The following is a 23,373-nucleotide window of genomic DNA, read 5'->3' on the forward strand; positions in this document are numbered from 1 at the left end:
CAGGAAAGTCTGTGAAACTCTTAACTCCAATTAATCACCAGAAAACTAGAAGTGGAACTATGGCACTGACCTTGAGCAACAAAGCTCAGGGACATAGCCGGGCGCCGGTGGCTCAAGCCTGTAATCCTAGCTACTCAGGAGGCTGAGAACTGAGGATCGCAGTTCAAAGCCAGCCTGGGCAGGAAAGTCCATGAGACTCTTATCTCCAATAAACCACTAGAAAACCGGAAGTGTCGCTGTAGCTCAAGTGGTAGAGCGCTTGCCTTGAGCTTAAGAGCTGAGGGACAGCACTCAGGCAGAGTTCAAGCCCCACAACCCACCAAGAAAAAAAAAAAAAAAGCTCAGGGACAGTGCACAGGACCAACCAAAAACAAAAACAAACAAACAAACAAAAAAACCATATAGAGACCTATGACTAGAAGCTGCTCCAAACACATTCCAGTTGTAAATCTGAAGTGTGATCACACCTAGAGCTGGGTTTTCACGATTTCTAAACTTCAACAATTCTCACAGATCTGGAGAATTAGAATATAAACACAAAGTAAAAATGCATCAGTCTACTTCTATTTGCTTGCATCTCTAGGAAATAGATTGTTAAAAAAAATCTAAATGTAACAAAACTTGAAAACTAAGAAAAAAATACTCTAAAAACCTCAAAATCAACTTTTACTATGAGCAACCAAGAAAAAAGCTTTTGTGGATGGATAACTGTCTCTATACATGGAAGAAACTGCTTATGAAACTGAAGATATGCCAGGAGCTGGTGGATGACACCCTGTAATCCAGCTACTCAAGAGGCTGCTATCTGAGGATCTCGGTTCAAAGCCAGCCCGGGCAGGAACATCCCCGAGACTCTTATCTCCAATTAACCACCAGAAAACCAAATATGGCGCTATGGTTCAAGTGGTAGAGCACTAGCCTTGAGCTGAAAGCTGGGGGACAGTGCTCAGTGCCCAGGTCCAGAGTTCAAGCCCCATGACCAACAAAACAAAACAAAAAAAGAAAGGTCCTGGTACCAAAACAAATAGATTTACAAAAGAAGACAGATCTGAAATGTACTGCCAGGAACTTTTAATGATAACTGACACACATTCTGAAATTCTCTCTCTCATCTGATACTACTAAGGAGCAGCAGGTTTTGAAGGTCCTCATCTTGGCAGATGGGGCTTACGAGTAAGTGAGGAGAACTGCTTCTCCCGCCCACTGGCGCTCTACCTCTGTGTCTGGCCCGGGGGAGCTGAGCCGCCCGGGGGCTCCACTCAGAATCCACAGTGACAACTGTTTTTTTATTGCTGTTGCCTGTTAGGACTAGGCTTTCTTGTACAGTGCAAAAGAAAAATTGAGAGGGATTTCACTCTCAGCTTAGTAATAAGCCTTACATTCATCCTGCTATGTAACAGTTTAAATAATGGTTCTTCAGCCGGGCGCCGGTGGCTCATGCCTGTAATCCTAGCTACTCAGAAGGCTGAGATCTGAGGATCATGGTTCAAAGCCAGCCTGGGCAGAAAAGTCCGTGAGACTCTTATCTCCAATAAACCACTCGAAAACCGGAAGTGGCGCCGTGGCTCAGCCCCATGACCAACAAAAAATAAAAATAAAAAAATGGTTCTTCAGATTAAATCATGCCTCTTATTTCATTGTATATATTTCCCCCCCAATCTAAACTATTATTGTTTTATACCAACTGCACCCCAAGAACAGGTACACCTCGAGCTACACCATTTTAAATAAGATCGCAAGTATGTGGTCTTTTTTTTTTTTTCTTTTTGCAGTAGTAGGGTTTGAACCTGAGGTCTCTCAACCTGCCAGTCAAGTGTTCTACCTACCACTTGAACCATAACCCTAGTCCTTTTGACAGTCCTGATGCTTGAACTCAGAGCCTAGACTGTCCCTCAGCTCTTCACAGCTCAAGGCGAGCACTCTGTCACTTTAGCCACAGTGCCAGTTCTGGTTTTTTGGTGGTTAATTGGAGATAAGAGTCTCGCGGACTTTCCTGCCTGGGCTGGCTGGGAACCACCATCCTCAGATCTTAGCCTCCTGAGTAGCTAGGATTATAGGCACCCGGCTACTTTTTTTTTTTTTTTTTTTAAACAGCCTGGATTATCATCCTTTATCATATAGCACAACACTGCACTCAGCATTTTACTGGTTGATAAGAGCTGTGGTGAACTTTGGCTGGGGCTGGCCTCGATGTACAATCCTTCTGAAGTAAGACTACAGGTGAGCTACTGCCCACAGCTTCTCTTTTCAAGTTAGGATTTCTTAGTAGGGAAAGAGATGACTCAGTTTCTGACTGTACAAGAGCTAAAGTGGCATCCACGTTTGACTCACTACACTGCAAATTAGCTGAAAAAGAGCAAATTGACTGCCTTAACCTAAAACTTCTATTGGGGGAGTGGAAATATGGCTTAGAGGTAGAGTGCTTGTCTAGCATGCATGAAGCCCTGGGTTCAATTCCTCAGTACCACATACACAGAAAAAGCTGGAAGTGGCACTGTCTCAAGTGGCAGAGTGCTAGCCTTGAGCAAAAGCTCAGGGTCAGTGCCCAGGCTCTGACTTCAAGCCCTGGGACTGGCAAATACAAAACAAAATACAAAAACTTATTTTGGCTAAGAGAGTATGGGTTTTTGTTTTGTTGTTTTCTTTTGTCGGTCGTGGGGCTTGAACTCTGGGCTTGGGCACTGTCCCTGAGCTCTTCAGCTCAAGGCTAGCGCTCTACCGCTTGAGCCACAGCACCACTTCTGGTTTTCTAGTGGTTTGTTGGAGATAAGAGTCTCACGGACTTTCCTGCCTGGCCTTTTTTTAGTAGTTAATTTTCATTTTTTGGGGTTTTTTTTTTGGCTGGTCCTGGGGCCTGAACTCTGGGCCTGGGCGCTGTCCCTCAGTTCTTCAACTCAAGGTGAGCACTCTACCACTTGAGCTATAGTGCCACTTCCAGCTTTTTCTGCTTAAGTGGTGCTGAGGAATTGAACCCAGGGCCTCATGCATTCAAGGCAAGCACTCTACCACTGAGCCACCTTTCCAGCCCCGAGTATGTTTTTTTGTTGTCACAATTTTATCAATGAAAGTACTTTCTCCTCTTCTTTCTATTGGAACAAAAGTCATTCCATTGTTGTGATAGTACTGTTTTTGAGAGGGGGTCTCATTTTCCTGCCGAACTCCTTGGCATTCCTGGGAACAAGCAGGGACCCTCTTGCCTTACCCTCCGAAGTAGCTGGGAGGCCAGGCCTGCACCTGTGCCTGCCTGGGTCATCGACACAGCACAAATGTATCTCAGCTATTAAACAGCTATTTATAGATAAAATTTAGAGTATCTTTTTCTAAGAGCAAAATTTATATGCAAATATGCAAATCCCAGCTCTCTGCCTTAGTAATACAATTTAGGCAAGTTTTGTGGGGGCTGTCAGTTGTGGGGCTTGAGCTCAGGGCCTGGGCACTGTCCCAGAGCTGCTTTTTTCTCAAGGCTAGCGCTCTACCACTAGAGCCACGGCTCCACTTCTGGCTTTTTCTGTTTATGTGGTACTGAGGAATTGAACTTAGGACTTCATGAATGTTAGGCAAGCACTCTACCTAAGCCACATTCCCAGCTCTCAGGATAATTTTTGGATAGGAAAACATTTGACTAAATCATGGTATCTGTAGAAACACACTATTGCTGCACCTCTGACTAAAGCTTCAAAGAAAAAATACTCATTATGAAAACATCCCTACGCCCCACTTACTCCTTTGGGAAGAAGTTCACAGTGTATTCGGAACAGACCAAAGTGAAGTAATGCAAAATTTAAACAAATGTTTCTTATTCTCCTAATTTGTGAAAATGTTTCAAAGGGCAAGATACAGAGTGGAGGTGGGGGGGGGGGGGTGGAGTGGCTGGGCGGGAGGAAGGCTCTGGAGGGGCCTGTCACACCCATTCCCCCCGGGAATGAGCTGAAGCAAATGAGTGTCTCAAGTGTTTCCAAGATAGAGAGCCAGGGCTGGGAAGGTGGCTCAGTGGTAGAGAGCTTGCCTTGCATGCATGACGCCCTGGGTTTGATTCCTCAGCATCACATAAGCAGAAAAAGCGGAAGTGGTGCTGTTGAGGTGAAGAGCTGAGGGTTCAGACCCCATGACTGACAAAAACAAATAAAACTAGAGAGCCAAAGAACCCACAAAACCAGAAAATGTTCCATTTTGCAACTTTATTAAAAAGATATTTTTAATTAAACAAATCACAACCTCCTAAGTTACAGCTGGTTAGCAGAGGGAACCTGGGTGGAAGCATCTGGCAGGTCAAAATCTTGAATGGACTAAAGCCCTGCCCTGGCTTCTCCCCTCCAGCTCCCCACCCCGCCTGGGCCCCCAGCCTGCTGCCTCCACCCCTAGCTCTCCTGAAATGCACAGCAGAGCCAAAGGGGCACAGCTGTGCCTGTCAGCTATGCAGCTCAGCTACGCAGCACTGCAAGGTTTGCCCAGGGCAGTACATTCCTGGCCAGCCCCCTCCCCCCAGGCCTCCAAGTCCACCAGAGAACACTATCCACTAAGAGAGGGGCTACGGTCTGCGAGCAATGTGGTCTAGGGCATGCTGCCCACCACACACACCTCCCACAATGTGCTCGGCTTCCCTTCCAAACCTTCCGCCCCTGTCCCTGACAAACGACTCCAGATCCTCTCAGTGAGAAGCCAAGAATACCTGTGGAACCCACCATTCTCCCTTTTCTAATTCCTCTCTGCTCTTCCTTATTATGTAGTCAGTCTGGGTAAGGGGAGAAAGCAAGCACAGATTCACAGAGGAAAGACAAAAGCACGAAAGGAAAGTGCTACATGGATTTGGCATTGCTTGAAGCTTTTAAAAAAATGATTTTCTCCTCAGGCACTGGTGGCACTTGCAATCTTTGCTACTAAGGAAGCTAAGATCTAAGGACTGCAATTCAAAGCTGGCAGGGGCAGGAGAGGCCGCGAGACTCTTATCTGCAATTAGTCAGCAAAAGGCCCAAGTGAAGCTGTGGCTCACGTGGCAGAGCTCGGGCTTTGTGCTTTTAAAAAAGCTAAGGGATGGTGTCCAGGCCCTGAGTTCAAGCATCAAAAAACAAACAAACAAACAAAAGCTTTTAGTCACTTTCCTCATTACAGGCAAAGATCAGATTGCCAAATGCTGAGAGCAGCCGCTGCAGGCGATGGCCTTCCCGTTTCTTTTTCTCCAGATCCCTCGAACAGAGCACCACTGACCTCTGCCATCTTGAAAAGCTGCCGTCCAGCTGCTTGGCACAGGGCTCTGCCTCGGCTCCCTGGGTGCTGCCTCTTTCTAAGGGCTGTGCTGAGGGTGAGGAGGAACTGTGCACGGGCCACAGGGCGGACTTCCCAGTTCACTCAGCAGTGTCTGTGAGTCACTGACACACGTACTCAAGTCTGGGTGATGGTGAAAGGGAGGGGATGCTGCCTTTTGTCTGAGATTGGATTTCTCAGCCAACTTTTTTCACAGAAAAAACACCAAACAAATCTTATCTGCCACCGACATTTTAGTGCTAAATGTTTAAAATGTAGACTCATTGGCATTGTGGTAAAATGCGCCGTAGGCTTTACCTAACCATTCTGCCCCACAGCCCAGTGGCACACTCATACAGACCCGTCCATGGGGACACTGCCGCCCAGCTCCAGAGCTCCTCACCCTCCCAGCTCCCAGACCCTGAGTTCAAGCCCCACAACCAACAACAACAAAAAAACAGCCCACTCATGGCGGCCAAGCTCACTGGATGGATCTGGTAACTGTTACCCTCTCAAAAGCACAGGACCAAGACAGCCATTCCCTTGACAGGATAAAATACTCTTCCACCCCAATGGCCCGGGCTTTTCAGGCTCTGCACCTGATATTAGCTAGTAGAACATGTCTAGGACTTGATCTCCAGGCCTCTAGGATCATAAATGAACTCTGCCAGTCCCATAATGCACGCTACTGACGCCCAACTTTCATGTCCACACAGTTCCTCTCCACTGGAATAGAGTATGCACTGCCTACTTGACTCTCCTAAATATTTAAAAGATACTAATAATCTAGGTGCCAGCGGCTCACACCTGTAATTCTAGCTCTTCAGGAGGCTGAGATCTGAGGTCGTCATTGAAAGCCAGGCTGGACAGGAAAAGTCCATGAGACTTTCATCTCCAATGAACCATAAGAAAAGTGCTAGAATTGGGCAAAAGAGCTCAGGACAGCCAGCTGCTGGGGACTCACACCTGTCATCCTAACTACTCAGATCTGAGGCTGAGATCTGAGGATCACCCTTCAAAACCAGCCTGGGCAGGAAAATCCGTGAGACTCTTATCTCCAATAAACAACTAGAAAACCAAAAGTAGCACTATGGCTAAAGCGGTAGAGCGCCCCCACCTTGAGCTGAAGAGCGTAGGGACAGAACCCAAGCCCAGAGTTCAAACCCTAGAACTAGCACAAAAAAAATGCCAGCAGGTTTGGGTTGGGGGTGCAGCTCAGGGTGCTTGGATAGCGTGTGTGAGGCCCTGTGTTTCTTCCCTAGCACCATAAAACAAAAACAGGTTCCAAAATCCTCCAAAAAAAACATGTACCATCTTCCTTCCTCCAACAGCAGCCGGAGAGCTCTAAGAACAGCATTCACTTAAACTCAGGAGTCTGAGATCAGCTAGGGCAGGAAGGTGGGGGGGGGGGGGAAGACGGCCAGCAGGGAGACATGAGAGGGGAGGGCAGGAGAGAGGGGAGAAGGAAGAAAGGAACAGGTGGGGAGAGCATCTCTTTGGCACTGTGCTGCTTCTGGCACTCTAGCACCCAAAAACAAAACAGAGCAGAACCACAACTGAAACCTTTCAATAGCTTCTCCACGCCACTGGAATAAAATCTCCAAACTCTCTATGGCCCACAGAAGAAGTGCTGAAAGAGCTCTCCAGCTCCAGCGGCTCTGTGCTCCCCTGGCCACAGGGCCTTTCCTCCGCACTTCGCCAGGCCTCCACGCCTGGCCCTCGCTCTCAGGAGGATGATCTGGAACACCATGGCAGCTTTTCCCAGGAAGCACAAGCTCATGTTTCCAGTCTCACCTGCAGAAGTCACCTTTTTTTAAGAAAAAAAAAAAAAAAAACCACCTTGGGCTAGGAAGGTAGCTCAGTGGTAGAGCGCTTGCCTTGCATGTATGAGGCCCTGGGTTCCATTCCTCAGCACCACGTAAGCAGAAAAAAACGGAAGTGGTGCTGTGGCTCAAGTGGTAGAGCACTTAGCCTTGAGCTGAGGGACAGAGCCCACGCCCAGAGTTCAGGCACCATGACCGAAAAAGAAAATAAAATAAAAAAAACCTTCTTGACTATTCTTGGCCAAACCGATCATTCCCAACACACAGCCCCACTAGCCACATCAAGACCGTAATCTTAAGCCAGGCACTGGTGGCTCACACCTGTCATCCTAGCTACTCGGGAGTATGAGATCTGAGGATAGTGGTTCAAAGCCAGCCCAGGGCAAGAAAGTCCATGAGACTCTTATCTTCAATAAACCACTCAGAAAACTGGAAGTGGCCCTGTGGCTAAAGTGGTAGAGTGCTAGCCTTGAGCTTAAGAGCTGAGGGGCAGTGCCCAGGCCCAGAGTTCAAGCCCCACGACTGATAAGGAGGAAAAAAAATCGTAATCTCATCTGTATTCTACCTTCTCCACTTGCTGCTAGCTCCTTGTTTTAAGTTCCAGTAAAGGCTGCTTAAAAATAAAGCTACCGGGCCTGGGAAGGTGGCTCAGTGGTAGAGCGCTTGCTTTGCATGCCTGAGGCCCTAGGTTCGATTCCTCAGCACCACATAAGCAAAAATAAATAAATAAATAAAAATAAAGCTACCGGGCTGGGAAGGTGGCTCAGTGGTAGAGTGCTTGCCTTGCATGCATAAGGCCCTGGGTTCAATTCCTCAGCACCACATAAGCAAAAAGAAAAAAAGCCAGAAGTGGCGCTGTGGCTCAAGTGGTAGAGCACTAGCCTTGAGCTGAAGAGCTGAGGGACAGTGCCGAGGCCCAGAGTTCAGGCCCCACGACCGGACCCAAAAAAATAAATAATAAAGCTACCCTCTCCTAGATTTATTTTCAATTCCCTCTTGTTTAAATAATATTGAACTTTAGCCAAAGATAATTATTTTGACACTTATGAAAAACAAGGGGAGGAAAGCCATAAGAAATATTAGAAACTGAGCCGGGCGCCGGTGGCTCATGCCTATAATCCTAGCTACTCAGGAGGCTGAGATCTGAGGATTGCAGTTCAAAGCCAGCCTGGGCAGGAAAGTCTGTGAGACTCTTATCTCCAATAAACAACTAGAAAACCGGAAGTGGCTCTGAGGCTCAAGTAGTAGAGCACTGGCCTTGAGCTGAAGAGCTGAGGGACAGTGCCCAAGTCCAGAGTTCACCCCTCACAACCAACCAAAAAAAAAAAAAAAAAATTAGAAACTAGAGCTCACTACATGCAGCCAGCAGGATGCACCGCTGCCTCACAAGTCTTCATACATGGAAGAGGAATATGGAAACAAGCATCTTAGCCTAAGTTACTACACATAATAGTAATTTGAGAATAAAAAAGTGTAAAATTCATGATCTGTGCTTTATCACTCTGATTCTAAAATCTCATCTGAAGCTGTTCTAGATGTTTGTTTCTGACCTGTATTGTTATCCATATTCTATCCTCCTTTGGTTTTTATGTTTAGAATAACTTGTCTATTCATATCTCCCAAACCTAAAAGACATACCCTCAATTCAAAATTTAGGAAAGGCCAGGAGCCAATGGCTCATACCTGTAACTCACACTAAACTACTTGAGAGGCTGAGATTTTGAGGACTGCATTTCAAGGCCAGACCACGCAGGAAAGTCTGTGAAACTTCTCTCCAATTAACCACCTGGAAATCAGAAATGTAGCTATGGCTCCATGAGATAGAATGCTAGCCTTGAGCAAAAAAGCTCAGTTCCTAGGCCTTGAGTTCAAGCCCCATCACCAACAACAACAACAAAAAGTTTAGGAAAGAATACTTTCTTACAAGGATTTACTTCTAGGTCTTTATTTCTACCTTATTACTAGTCCCTATACAAATCCTGGATTCAACTCTATGTGCAGTTTTCACTAAACTAGTTGGTCTGGCTTAACTTAGAAACTGGTATGTAGGGACTGGGAAGGTGGCTCAGTGGTAGAGCGCTTGCCTTGCATGCCTGAAGCCCTGGGTTCGATTCCTCAGCACCACATAAGCAAAAAGAAAAAAAAAGCCGGAAGTGGCGCTGGCTCAAGTGGTAGAGCGCTAGCCTTGAGCTGAAGAGCTGAGGGACAGCGCCCAGGCCCAGGCCCAGGCCCAGAGTTCAGCCCCCACGACCGGACCCAAAAAAAAAAAAAAACTGGTATGTACCTTCTTCCCAAAACAAGACAATAAAATACTAAAAATACAAAATGTACTGGTGTTACATTTACCTTGGTTTTAAGTTTTTACTTATTTTTGTTATTTTTAAGTAGTTGTACAAAGTTCCCATCAATAAAGCAGTTTATTGTCCTCTTTCAACATTCTCACCCATTCTTCCCCAATTCTTTGTTAAGACTCAAGATGTCACAGATAGTCCAGGTTGGCCCTGAACTCAAGAATTCTTCTGCCTCAATCTCCCAGATATTCTCTAGAATTATAGATATTACATCAAGTTCAGCTAAAGATCCCTAAACAAAATTTTAATAATTTGATGAATGGCAACTAGAAGGGAAAAACAGATCGTGGAAACTGTGTAATATACGGGCCTCAACTCATGTTTCAATTCCAAGGAATTGTAGGATATTCCAAATGCCTACCTACCGCGCCCTGGGGTCAAGTGGGAACTCCATAGGAACAGGACCCCCCCCCATGGAAGGGGTCTTCAAGCAGGCCAGAATGTCACTATTATAGAGGATTAGGAAAATCAAGAAGTTCAAAACCAGTTATTAAAACTGAGGTTGCAGGGGGGAGGAGGGACCTGGTGGCCCACGCCTGTAATTATAGCTACTCAGGAGGCTGAGATCTGAGGAGCCTGTGAGACTCTATCCCCAACAAACTACTCATAAAAAAGCCTCAGTCCGGGCAGTCCAGAAGACTCTCACCTCCTCCAATTAAGCCCCCGGTCCTCCCCCCCCCCAAAAAAAAGCAGAGTGTGGAGCTGTGGCTCAAGTGGTAGAGGAGGACTCACTAGCCTTGAGCAAAATATGTGCAAGGGGCAGCACCCAAGCGCTGAGTTCAAGCCCCAGTACCAGCACACAAACACAATCTGAGGTTGCCTAACATATTACTACATGGCACAACTGGCCCTAGCAAATACAAGAGGTTACAGATCTATACTTAAAACATCTCCCAGCTGATTTTGATACTCTGATTTGGAAATCATACTGCACAGCAAAGGGATCCAATGCTACTTTTACTAAGTCAAACAGCAAGACCTTGAATATTACTAAACCTCTATAAACATGAACTCATCTACATAGATAACAAAATCAACACTGCAGGGATGACATAATAAATAGAAGAAAGAGTTCAACGTGTAGTAGCTTTGACTGGAGGGTCTCTACCATCTGCTATTATGTGCTGAGCTCGTTAACACCAGAACACAGCTGCTGGCCAGCCACTGTACTACTTTTAACCTCAAGAAACCCATCTAGGCAGACTCCAAAGGAGATCAGGGCTTTAGTAGATCTTTTCTCTTCTGTAACAATGTACAACTTAGTTGAAATGGCTTCTGCACCTTTCCAATGCGGATACATAGTTGTACCAATGCTCTTAAGGAAAGCCTTGTTATCATGAAAGGGAAAAGCAATCTTAAGTGTGTGTAAGCCCTTCAGTTCTTCAAAGTTCGAAGACACTGACAACTTTACCCTCGTCTGAAGTAGTCAGGAAGACCGACCACGTTTCCAGTCACCTCCCTACGAGCTGACACCGGGATAAACCCCTCTCCGGGGCTCTTCCAACAAGACAACCAACTAAAAAGCAGGAGGCCGGCGGCCGCCCGGACCCTCTCCCCGAGTCTTTGTTCTGCAACAAACTGGGCCGAGCAGGCAGGAGCAGCCCGGGCAGAGGCACCGCCGCCCAGAGCCCCTCAGCCCCACCTGTGGGCCGCGGCAGCGGGGTCGGCGGGGCCCCAGAGCCGCCGAGCCGACCGCAGCCGCCGCGCCCGGCCCGTCGGCGACCGCGGAGGGGCGCCGCCGCGCTCCGGGCCCCTCGGCCTGGTCTCGGGAGGGAGAGGGTTGGGGGGGGCTGGGGTCGTGGGGACCCCCGGGGCCCGGAGCCCCAGCGAGGGACGGGAGTCCGCCGCCCCTCGCCCGGCTGCTCTGCGCCCCGGGCTCCTCGGAGCTCGGGCCGGCCGAGGCTCCACCGAGGGCGCCGCCCGCGCCACGAGGGAAGATGGCGCCTGCCGAGCAACTGCGCCACCAGCCCTGGCCGCGGGCCAGGCCCAGCGCCATCTTAGCGCCTTCCAGACACCCCGCCGCCGCCTCCCCGAGCCTCGGGGCGACCCGGGGGGCGCGACCCGCGTCGGGCCGGGGACTCTCCGTCAAAAAAGTCTTTTTTTAATATTAAAAAAAAAAGCCCAGCCGGCGCGCCGGTCCCCGGCCCCGGCCCGGCCCGTCGCCGGCCGGCCCTGCAGGCCGCGGGTCCCGGTCCGGGGGCCCCGGGGCCCGGCGGCTGCCCGCCGCGGACTCGGGCCGAAGTGGGACCCCGGGGCCTGGCGGCGGGCGGCGGAGGCGGCGGGCAGGCCGAGGCCGGGGCCGGGGCCGGGGCCGGGGCCGGGGCCGGGGCCGAAGCCGGTCCTCCCGGCCGCCGCCCGCCCCTCCCCGCCGCGGTGTCCATTTTGTGGAGAAGAAAAAGGCAAATGCGATTCCCACCCGGGAGCGCCGGAGACCGCGGAGGGCGCGGGGGGAGCCGGCGCGAGAAGGGGAGGAGATTGGGAAAGCTGATTTTCCTCGCCCGCCCGCCCGCCCGCCGTCACTCCCGGCCCTCCCTGCCCCCGGCTCGCCGCCCGGCCTCCCCTCGCCGAGCCCCGGCGGCTCCGGGGGGCGGAAGACACCCTCGCACCCCGCACGCACCCCGCTCCTTCCCCCCCACCCCACTCAATCAATGAGTCATTAAAACGCTGCCCTGCCCGCCCGCCCGCCCGCCGCCGCCCCCACCCCTGCCGGCCCCGCTCTCGCCCTCCACCCGCTCCACACATTTGCATCCGCGGGAAGGGGGAAGGAAAAAAAAAAAAAGGAAAAGAAAGGCGCCGGGGTCCCCACCCCGCCGGGCCCCCACCCCGCGGCGCCCCCGGCCCGGCCCCGGCCCGCCCGCCCGCGACACTGAACTTGGGCTTCCCCGGGCCGCGGCGGGCGGGCGGGCGGCGCAGGGAAAAGGCATAAACACTCGATTCTCCGTGTCCATTAAACATCCACCCACCCCACCATCACCCACCCACAAACCCACCCCCCCCAAAAAAAAACACAGCCTTAGCCAATAGCTCTCTGGGCTGAAACCTAATATCCTGGTTTTGGCAACTCGATGTTTAATTTGCTCCTCTTTTCTTTTTCTGTCTGTCTGGAGATGGATCTCCTGCCTACCCCCCCCCCCCCCCGCCTCTCCCCTCCCCAAAGGAAGGAGGCAGAGGAAGGAGGCTGTGTGTGCGTGTGTGTGAGTGTGTGTGCGCGCGCGTGTGTGTTTTTCTCCTTGAAATTTTTATCACAAAATTATAATACACTCAAAGGGAAACTCACCGTCATGAAAAAGCAGTGCCTTGTCAACGGGGTTTCTGCGCCATCGCACCAGGGGCGGCGGCGGCGGCGGCGGGCGCGGGGCGCGAGGCGCGGGGCGCGGGCGCGGGAGCTCCCGGCCGAGCGGCGCCGGCCACACGCGCTCCGCTCTCTCTCTCTCTCGCTCACCCCCGCGCCGGGCGGCGGGCGCCCGCTCCCCGCGCCCGCCCGGCCTGCATGCTCCGCGCCCGGGCGCACCGCGCGCTTGCTCGTCTACCTCCAAACTTCGCTTCTTGCCTGGCAGAAAAAGAAGAAGAAGAAAAAAAAAAAAGAAAGAAAAAGAAAAAAAAAAGGAGGGGGATTAGATTTTAATTAGAATTTTTAAAATCAGCCTCTCCGGCTGTGGATCCGTTTGCTTTGGGATTCTTTGTAACTTTGAGATGGATTGGGATTAAAAACAACAACAACAGGGTTTATTTGGCTCCCCCCCCCCTTTTAAGAGCTACAAGATGCGTGTTGATCCGTCCCCGCACACACACAAACACACACGAACACACCAGCTTTTAACTTGAACCGTGGTGGGGGGAGTAACAAAAATAATATTTGTTTAGAATTATAGTTAGAGTAAACCACAGTGCAGGCTTGTTTTGCATACATTTTAAAAGAAATGAAAGCGTCACTTTTTAAGTCATTTCACTAGTCATTGGTGTAGCCAAACTTTCTAAGGTAGTAAACTTTCCTTTGCAATACCCCTTTCCATTCCCTACAGCAGATCAGCCTTGTCAGTGAAAAGGGTAACTCAATGTGAAAAGAAAAAAACAACACTATGCTAAAGAAAGCTGAGGAGACTCCTATACCACATTCAGAACACTCAATCCCCACCACGAGTTTAGGTAGCTTTTATTTGTGGAATCTGCATTAAATAAATTAAAAAAAAAAAAAGCTACAGAATCTTTTAGCACTCTTAGACCCAAGTATAATTACCACCTGCTTCAAATCTCCAATTGTTGAGGCTTCCCCAGAAACCATCAAGTAGCCAAAGCATTTAAATAAATGTTAATTATCATAGCCTGAAGTGGAAGAGAGCTCCTTTCCAGTCTGCTAACTACAAATGCCCACAAAATACAGTGGGAGGTTAGTTTGTCTTTTTGTTCAAATAAACATCAAAAATGGATAAAAGGTTAATTGTACAACAGTGTAACTCAGGTGTAAGAAATACAAATGTAAGCCTCAATAATGTTCTACAATTATTTCATGATGCCCGTGGTAATGTGGATTACTATGAAACCCTGTCCCCCAGGTACCTGGTGTGTCCTAAAGAAAATAATTCCTAGATTTAGCATTTAAATTCAATTATTCTTTTATATATCCCCTTATAAGTCAGTAAAAAAAAATTTTTTTTGGTAGAGCTGGAGGTGTAGCTCAGTGTGTGTTTAGGATGCCAGCGGCATCCTTGGTTCAATCTCCAGCACCAAAATATACTTTATGAACCCTGCTTACTTAAGTAAGGGTACTTGTACCCTTGTACTATTTGGCAAAAAAAAAAGTCAAGACTGGCATACAATGTCATATTCAACAGAAGACCTTTTTATAAAACACAACAATAACATATCTGCTACTCCATCATTATTTATAAAGTACGCTTTGTATTTTTTTTAAATGACGTTCAAATCCACTGAGTGACAGCGTGTCATCAGAAGGTGATTAGCTTCCAGTTCAGCCTAGGCCTTCCTACAACAGCCATCTCTGCATAAATTCACATATTTCTCCCCAATGGATGGTTAGACCAACCAGTGTTCTAATTGGCTTGGGAAAACTTTTAAACATGGTTTAAAGTGGCTCTGGATTGGCTAGAATTTAATTATAATACCCATTTTGAAGAATTGCATTTCAAAAGAGTCCATGGATTATTCATTGCAATTAAGGCCCACCAAGCAAGTATTACAGCTGTTATACCACAAGGCCAGGGCAATATTAATGGATTTCAGAAAGCTGTCCTTCCAGGCCAGCCAAAAACTCAAGCAAACCAGAATCCTGACTGTACCGATTACACCGCTGCCACCACCATACAAACGTGTGGACAGAGAGATATAGATCTATACAGATACATAGATATAAATATAAAGAGGCTATATTATACCTCATAAATATACACAAATATTACCTACCATTCAAAAATGAATTAATCTTTTAAAAAAAGCAATGACTTAACAAATGTGAATTTATGGAGTCCCAGGACGTGGCAATCTTCGTAAAGAATGCTCAAATCAGAAGAGAGCACTGTAGTGCTCTTACTGAGGGCCTACTAAGTGCCACCTGTCTTCTGCTACTTATTGGTATCATCACAGGAGCCTACAATCAACCTAAAGAAAAAGCTTCAATTATCCTGATTGTGTAGCTGAGGCGCCTCCCCATTTCCAGGTAATTTGCCTGAGGTCACTACTAGTGTTAATTGGGAGAATTCAAGTCTGTTTGATTCCAAAACTCACCCTTTGGTCAGGCCTGAAAGGGATCTTGTGAACAAGCAGTCTTTCTGCATCAAAGTAAACGACCAAGTCCAGCAGTGTGGCACTGCACAGAAGAGGGGATACCCTCTGACCGCCCAACCAGTCAAGACCTACTTTGAGAATGCCAGTTGTCAAATCTAATTTTAAATCTGAGGGAGGGGTTTGCAAAGCACCGCAACAGCCGCCATGGGAAGGACCTGACTCCCCGGGAACCCCTGAAACTGTAATCACTTCACAAGACGACAAAAGAAAAGCAGCATTGTATATTTTCCTGCACAGTGATGAAACTTCATATTTTTTTAAAAAGATGCCTTTGTGTGCAAAATGTAAAACTGTGTTGTACATAGGGTTTGGGAACCAGAATATGACTAGGAAACTTTTAAAGAGGAAAGTTCTTAAAATGGCTTCACTGTGTGCAAATGATATTAATTGTATTTGTAATTGTCTACAACTTAATTATATGATATACAATATTGTATATATATATATCATATACATACAATGCATTATCATTTTTATATACAAAATTCTTGTATATGTGATCTAGAAAAGTCTTTAAAAAAAAAAAAAAGGAGAATGTCAGCATAATCAAAATGCTGTAGCATATGTTTGGCTCCAAATAAACAGGTCCAATGTCCACACAACAGAAATGAAATTGGGTTGGGGGGGCAGCTCAATGGGGGAGCGGTGAGTCTAACAGGTGTAAGGATCTAGGACTAGGTTAAATTCCTAGCACTGAAAAAAAAATCTTGTTTTCTCTCTTCAAATATTCCCCTTGTGGGGCTGGGAATGTGGTTTAGTGGTAGAGTGCTTGCCTAGCATGCATGAAGCAAGCCTTGGGTTCAATTCCTCAGTATCACATACACAGAAAAAGCCAGAAGTGGAGCTATGGCTCAAGTGGTAGAGCACTAGCCTTGAGCAAAAGAAGCTCAGGGACAGTGCCCAGGCCCTGGGTTCAAGCCCCAGGATTGGCAAAAAAAAAATCCCCTTGTCTAGTTGGCCCTTCTCAGAACAGGAGGCCAAATGATGCTGGACACCAGTGGCTCACACCTAGCTACTCAGCAGGCTGAAAATTGCAGTTCAAAGCCAGACCAAGCAGGAAAATCCCTGAGACTCTTCTCTACAATTAACCACTAGAAAACCAGAAGCAGAACTGTGGCACAAGTGGTAGAATGCCAGCCTTGAGCAAAAAAGCTAAGGGACAGTGCCCAGGCCCTGAGTTCAACCCCCAAGACTGACATAAATGAGTGAATGAATAAGAAAGGAGAGAGGGAGGGAGACAGGGAGAGGGAGAGAATAAGGGGGGGGGCAACTGCTGGAGATGAAGCAGTTGTACTGAGCGTTGTACACGACCACAGAAACACCACAACACAGCAGATGAGTCAGTACATGTTTTACAGATTGTTAACCAAGTAACAACTTGAAAACTGCTCAGTGCACATGAAAGCATACCTTTACTGCACCTCTAGAGGTACTGCTGATCTGGGGCTTCGGTCCCGGCTCTGCCATCAGTGTGAGGGGGTGCTAATCACACCTTGTCACTCAGCAGGTGTGTGGTTTCGGGGAGGTCACTTCACCCTTCACAGCCTCAACTTCCTCATCTATAAAACCGAGAGATGCCTGGCATCCACCTCTAAGAGTTATTTTAAGGATACAGGAAGTTGTGCATGTACGTGAGGAGCGCGGAGCCCGCATCCTAGGCGGGCTCTCCACCCTGGCGCGGCACCGCAGCGCCAGCTCAGCTCACATTCTATGAACGGAGAGGCATCTCTTCTCTCCTCTTTCCCCCGGGATAGGAAGCTCCTCCAGGGCCACGGTCAATGTCTGCAAGCTGGATGTGCTCTATGGGCCCAGCAGCACACTCCACAGGTAGTTAGTTCACAATGGATGCTTTCAAGATAAAGAAAAAGCAGCCCAGACTCCAAGATGCATACGAATACAAGAAACGAGTGTTGTCTCTACCTCCTAATCCAACAGAACAATTCTCCTGCCGCCACATGAAACCACTGTCTGACTGGCCACAAAAATATATAACCTCCTGAGCTGCGGCCCATCTCGCCAGTTAGGTTTCTCATTGCCACCTCTGAGGTTTTACTGCATCCAGACACCAGCATTCGATTGCTTTACTCTCTGGCTCCCCTCCCCTCCCCTCCCCCACCCCACTCCCGAGTCCACCTCAAATCCAGCTGGTCCTAGTACAGCTGTTTTCCAGTCCTGGAATCCTGACCTTTTCCATTCCCTCCCTCTCTCCCTCCCCGCCCCCCCACCCTTTCTATTTCTTGTGCTGATACTGGGGCTTGAACTCAGGGCCTCATGTTCTTGCTTGGCTTTTTCGTTCAAGGCTGGCATTGTACCACTGAGCCACTTCTGGCTTTTTGCCAGTTAATCGGAGATAAGAGTCTCATGGGCTTCTCTGCCAGGGCTGGCTTCAAACTGTGATCCTCAGATCTCAGCCTCTGAGTAGCTAGGATTACAGGTGTGAGACAGCGGTGCTCAGCTTGGCCTACTTTTTAACTTTCCCTTACCTAACCTCAGCTTCCTTTTCTTTCTTTCTTTTCTTTCCTTCTTTCTTTCTCTCTTTCTTTTTCTTTCCTTTTTTATTTTTTGCCAGTCCTGACACTGAGCTTCTTTTGCTGGAGGCTAGCACTGTATCATTTGAGCCACAGTACCATTTCCAGCTTTTCCTGTTTATGTGGTACTGAGGAATCGAACCCAGGGCTTCATGCATACTAGGCAAGCACTCTACTATTAAGCCACATTCCCAGCCTCTTACCTCAGTTTCTGTATCTGTAATATGGAGATAGCAATATATGTAACTGAGGTGTTTGAGGAGAGTAGTGTTAATACACAAAATAGTGCTTGGCATACAGCAAATATTAAAAATAGTAGTTATTGTTACTGCTGTGTTATTGTTATTATTAAAAGTAATATGGGCCGGGCGCTGGTGGCTCATGCCTGTAATCCTAGCTACTCAGGAGGCTGAGATCTGAGGATCGCGGTTCAAAGCCAGCCCGGGCAGGAGAGACCGTGAGACTCCTATCTCCAATAAACCACCAGAAAACCGGAAGTGGCGCTGTAGCTCAAGTGGTAGAGCGCTCGCCTTGAGCTGAAGAGCTGAGGGACAGCGCCCAGGCCCAGAGTTCAAGCCCCAGGACTAACAAAAAAAAAAAAAAAGTAATGTGGAGCTAGTAATCCAGATCTGAGAATTGCAATTCAAAGCCAGCCTGGGCAGGAAAAAAATCCGCTAGGCTCTTATCTCTGATTAAACACCGAAAAGCCAAAGTAGAACTGTGGCTCAAGTGATAGAGTGGTAGCCTTGAACAAAAATGCTCAGAGAAGGTGCTCAGTCCCTGAGTTCAAGCCCCAGGACCAGCACCCCCCCCCCCAAAAAAAAGCAATTGTTTTCAAAGCAATAAATAATGTATTGGATTAGAAATGTTTCACTATCCTGCCTACATTATTATTCTGCTTGACATCTAACTTAACTCATCATGGTAAGACTAAGGCTTTTCCAGTCGTGACATATTTCAAGTTGGCTATTTTCCTTGACAGGTTTTTGTTTTTTTTTAATCTCAACTCCTACAAGCTTCCACTATAAGGATAAAGAGGTAATACAACACAGCGGAGCCGTTAAAAAAAATCCCAACTCCTACTGGCCTCCTGCCTCACATATCCAGTCTGTCTCCCCAGAAAGAAGAGTGGGTGAGGGGGTGGACGGCAGACAGGTGAGTGGGCGGCCAGGCCGGCCAGGCCACTCTGTCTCCCAACTCCTGGGTCTCAGTGCACTCTAGCAGGCTCCCTAGCCAGGGCGGTCCTACTTCTGCTCCACGTGGGTCTCAGCAGAGGGAGGAGAATGGGGTCAGTCACGTCAGGAGGCCTCATAAGAATGTCCACCTCTGGACTGGGAATGTGGCTTAGTGGTAGAGTACTTGCCTAGCATGCATGAAGCCCTTGGTTCAATTCTTCAGTATCATATAAACAGAAAAGGCCGGAAGTGGTGCTGTGGCTCAAGTGGTAGAGTGCTAGCCTTGAGCACAGAGAGGCTCAGGGACAGTGCCAGTGCCCAGGACTGGCAAAACACACACACACACACACACAAGAAAGTCCACCCCTGATGGACACCAATGGCTCACGCCTATAATCCTATCTACTCAGGAGCCTGAGAACTGAGGATCACAGTTCAAAGCCAGCTTGGGCAGGAAAGTCTGTGAGACTCTTATCTCCAATTAACCACCAAAAAACCAGAAGTAAAGCTGTGGCTCAAAGTGATAGAATGTTAGCCTTGAGCAAAAAAGCTCAGAGACAGTGCGCAGGCCTTGAGTTCAAGCCCCACAACCAACAAAAATAAAACTAAAATAAAAAAGAAAGTTTACCACTGGGCACTGGTGGCTCTGAGGATCACAGTTCAAAGCCAGTCCAAAACTGGTGAGGTTCTTATCTCCACTGAACAAACAAAAAGCCACAAGTAGAGACGTAACTCAAGTAGCAGAGTGCCAGACTTGAATAAAAAAGCTAAGGGACAGCGCCCTAACCTTGAGTACAAAGCTTAGTGCATGTGCATGTCCATCTCAAAAACAGGATGCCCATGAAAAGGGTTTGCTTAACAAATGTGGGTGTCCTTTCCGTAAACAAAACAACTAAGAACCAGGACATCTGAAGAAGAAACCACTCTAAGAGACAACATATCTGCAAGACAAAGGCAAGGAGCTAACAAGGTACTAGGCAGGTTCCAAGATACATTCACCACACTGAAAAAAAAAAAAATACAGAGAAGGTAGGATACTCTATGTAGGTGCCATGAGTACACTGATCATTACAAAGCCACATTATATTTTCTACCTCAGTACTGAGGCTTGAACTCAAGAACCTCATGGTTTTATCCCTCACAGCTGGTGCTCTACCATTTGAGTCAAGCCTCCAGTTCTTCAGCCCTGTTTGCTGCTGATTAATAGAGATGGTGTCTTGTGAACATTTCTGTCCAGGCTGCCTCTGACCACATGGATTCCAGCTGCCTCAGTAGCTAGAATTACTCCCATGAGGTACTAACCTCAGAAAAAAGCCACATGCTTATTTGAATAGGAAAACAAAACAAAAACAAAAACAAAAAACAGAAGGGGACATGAAATATCCCTGTGGATGCCGAATACTTTTACTCCTAGATTTTCACATCCCTCCTTCCCGCAGTTCCCAGACATCGAACACTCTTATATCTTAAAATGTTGATATGCTTCCCTCACTCCGAATCATATCAAGCACCTACTAATTGGGTAGATTTATCAATAGGTCCCTTGTGAGTTAAGCTATGTGGCCCTCAGATCTAAGACAATCAGAGAGTAACAGAATCATTCACATAAGCCTAGAGGACAAGACTGATGAGTTTTCCTGTCTAACTACATGCAGGTCCCAAAACTCAAGTAATCATCTGATTTGCTCTTTTTCCTCTAATCTCTGCATTTGTAGCACGTACCTTTAGCCTGGACCACCAGCCCTCCTGGATATTTCAGGACTGGCTACGATTCCTCATTGTCTTCTCTGCCTCAAACATAGACCCTACCTCCAAAATTCTCCCTCAACCCCAGTACCTCGCACTCCCTACCTATGGTGCTCCTCTCTTGCTCGACCTCCCATCAATCTTCTACCTAAGTAACTACAGAAATCCCCTCTCTAAATCCCAAAGCATCATGCTCTTATTAGCACCCCAGCACCGGGAAACTTAGTAAAAATCCAGATTTCCACCGGATGCTGGTGGCTCACGCCTGTAATCCTAGCTACTCAGGAGGCTGAGATCTGAGGAGGTGGTTCGAAGCCAGCCCAGGCAGGAAAGTCTGTGAGACTTTTATGTCCAATTTAAACCCCAAAAGGCAAGAAGTAGAGCTGTGGTTCAAGTGGTAGAGTGCTAGTCTTGAGTTCAAACCCCAGTAACAGCACACATACAAATCCAGATTCCTGGGCTAGAATGGAGTTCAGTGAGAGCATGAGGCTACAAATAATAACCGAGGGGCTGGGAAGGTGGCTCAGTGGCAGAGTGCTTGCCTAGCATGCATGAAGCCCTAGGTTTGATTCTTCAGTACCGCATGAACAGAAAAAGCCAGAAGTGGTGCTGTGACTCAAGTGGTAGAGTGCTAGCCTACCAGAGAGGCTCAGGGACAGTACCTAGGCCTTGAGTTCAAGGCCCAGTTCAAGCCCCTGAGTTTAAGTTCAAGTTTGGCAAAAACAAACAAAAACCAAAAACAAAACCAATAACCCAGTGGCTCATGCTTGTAATCCTAGCCACTCAGAAGGTTGAGATCTGAGGATGGCAGTTCAAAGCCAGACTGAGCAGGAAAGTCCCTAGGACTCTTTAAGATTATTATCTCCAATTAACCACCAGAAAATGGGAAGTGGCACCGCAGCTCAAAGTGATAAGAGCGCTGCTAGCTTTGAGTGATGAAGTTCAGGGACAGCACCTAGGCCCAGAGTTCAAGCTCTATGACCAGGATATACAGACCCCAAGCCCAAGCCCACAACCAGAGGGGGGAGGGGGAAGAAGAGGACAAAGGAGATATTGGGGGAGGGACCTTCATGAGTGTTAGGTACATGCTCTACCAGTCCCCAGCCCAGATGTGTACTTTCAACTGTTTAATTGGCCCTTATCTCCCTGGGTGCATTTCTAGTCATGCCTGTCCTGCTACACCATGGTCCCATCCGACACTCTGTCCCAGAACAAACACATTCTAATTTGGAAATCCGGCTGAAGTGCCCTTCTTCCTCTGGGACAAGCTTACCATTCTCCCAAGTCCCAGCTCAAATGGCAATTCTGCTGAGAGGTCTTCTATCCTGCCAGCAGCGCTGTGTGTGTGTGTGTGTGTGTGTGTGTGTGTGTGTGTGTGTGTGTGTGTGTGTTGTTGTTGCTGTTGTTGTTGTGTGTTGTTGTTGTTGTGCCGGGGGCTGGTGGCTTATGTCTGTAATCCTAGCTACTTAGGAGGCTGAGATCTAAAAATCAAGGTTCAAAGCCAGCCTGGTCAGGAAAGTCCATGACACTTTTTTTTTTTGGTCATGGGGTTTGAACCCTGGGCCTAGGCACTGTCCCTGAGCTCTTCCGCTCAAGGCTAGCGCTCTACCACTTGAGCTACAGAGTCCACTTCTGGTTTTCTGGTGGTTTATTAGAGATAAGAATCTCCTGGACTTTCGACTGGGTTGGCTTTGAACTTCGATCCTCAGATCTCAGCCTCCTGAGTACCTAGGATTACAGGCATGAGCCACCAACATCTGGCCCATGATACTCTTTATCTCCAATTAACCACCAGAAAACTGGAAGTGGTACTATAGCTCAAAGTGGTAGCATGCTTGAGCAAAAGAGCTCAGGGACAGCATCCAGGCTCCAAGTTTAAGCCCCATGACCAGCAAAAAAAAAAAAAAAAAAAAAAAAAAAAAATATATATATATATATACATATCTATAATACATACATATATAATGTAATATATATATATATTATATCCAAGGCTCTGAGTTCAAGCCCCAGTACCTGCACGCACAGTGTGTGGGCCTTGGATTCTCCCTTGACCTTTTCTAGTTAAGGCTGGTCCTCTACCACTTAAGCTATACTTCTACCTCCAGTTTTGAGCTGTTTAATTAGAAATAAAAATCTCAGACTTTCCTGCTTGAGCTAGATTCTAACAGTGATCCTCAGATTTCAGCCTGAGTACTTAGGATTACAAGTGTAAACAAATGGCACCCAGTTTCACCCATTTCTTACACTCTACAGTAACAGTTCTGTTCATGTCTGTGTCCACCTTGCCCTGTCCCCAAGGTCTGTGCACACTGCTGCCAAGTCAGCACCTTTTCCGGCAGTTTGCACAGCTGTTGACAAATGCAGAAGTGAGAATATCAAAGAAGGAATACTTCCATTGCTTTAGCTTGTGTTCTCTGCATCATCTACTGGCCAATTCCCAGGGCTAGGTGTGGCAAATGGTTTCAACCCTGAGTTGGCATCAATTTTAAACAGTCATTGTAGCCGGTGGCTCACGTCTGTAATCCTAGCTACTCAGGAGGCTGATATCTGAGGATCGCGGTTCAAAGCCAACCCAGGCAGGAAAATCTGTGACTTTTATCTTCAATTAACCTCCAGAAAACAGGAAGTGGTGCTGTGGCTCAAGTGGTACAGCATTTGCCCTGAGCTGAAGAGCTGAGGGACAGTGCCCAGGCCAAGAGTTCAA

At 47.6% G+C, this 23,373-nt stretch overlaps 1 protein-coding gene across 1 annotated transcript in view; it reads right to left on the reverse strand.

The window, feature by feature from the left end:
- The window catches only part of Bicral (BICRA like chromatin remodeling complex associated protein), a 60,400-nt gene extending 47,654 nt beyond the window's left edge, over positions 1–12,746 (reverse strand). Inside the window, exon 1 of the mRNA XM_042671923.1 lies at positions 12,693–12,746. The gene's annotated coding sequence lies outside the window, so the exon portion shown is untranslated. The remainder of the gene's footprint in view (positions 1–12,692) is intronic.
- Between the last annotated feature and the right edge of the window lie 10,627 nt (positions 12,747–23,373).

This window comes from Dipodomys spectabilis, unplaced genomic scaffold (assembly GCF_019054845.1).
Source record: "Dipodomys spectabilis isolate Male_0828 unplaced genomic scaffold, ASM1905484v1 ptg000669l, whole genome shotgun sequence".
Lineage (NCBI taxonomy): Eukaryota > Metazoa > Chordata > Mammalia > Rodentia > Heteromyidae > Dipodomys > Dipodomys spectabilis.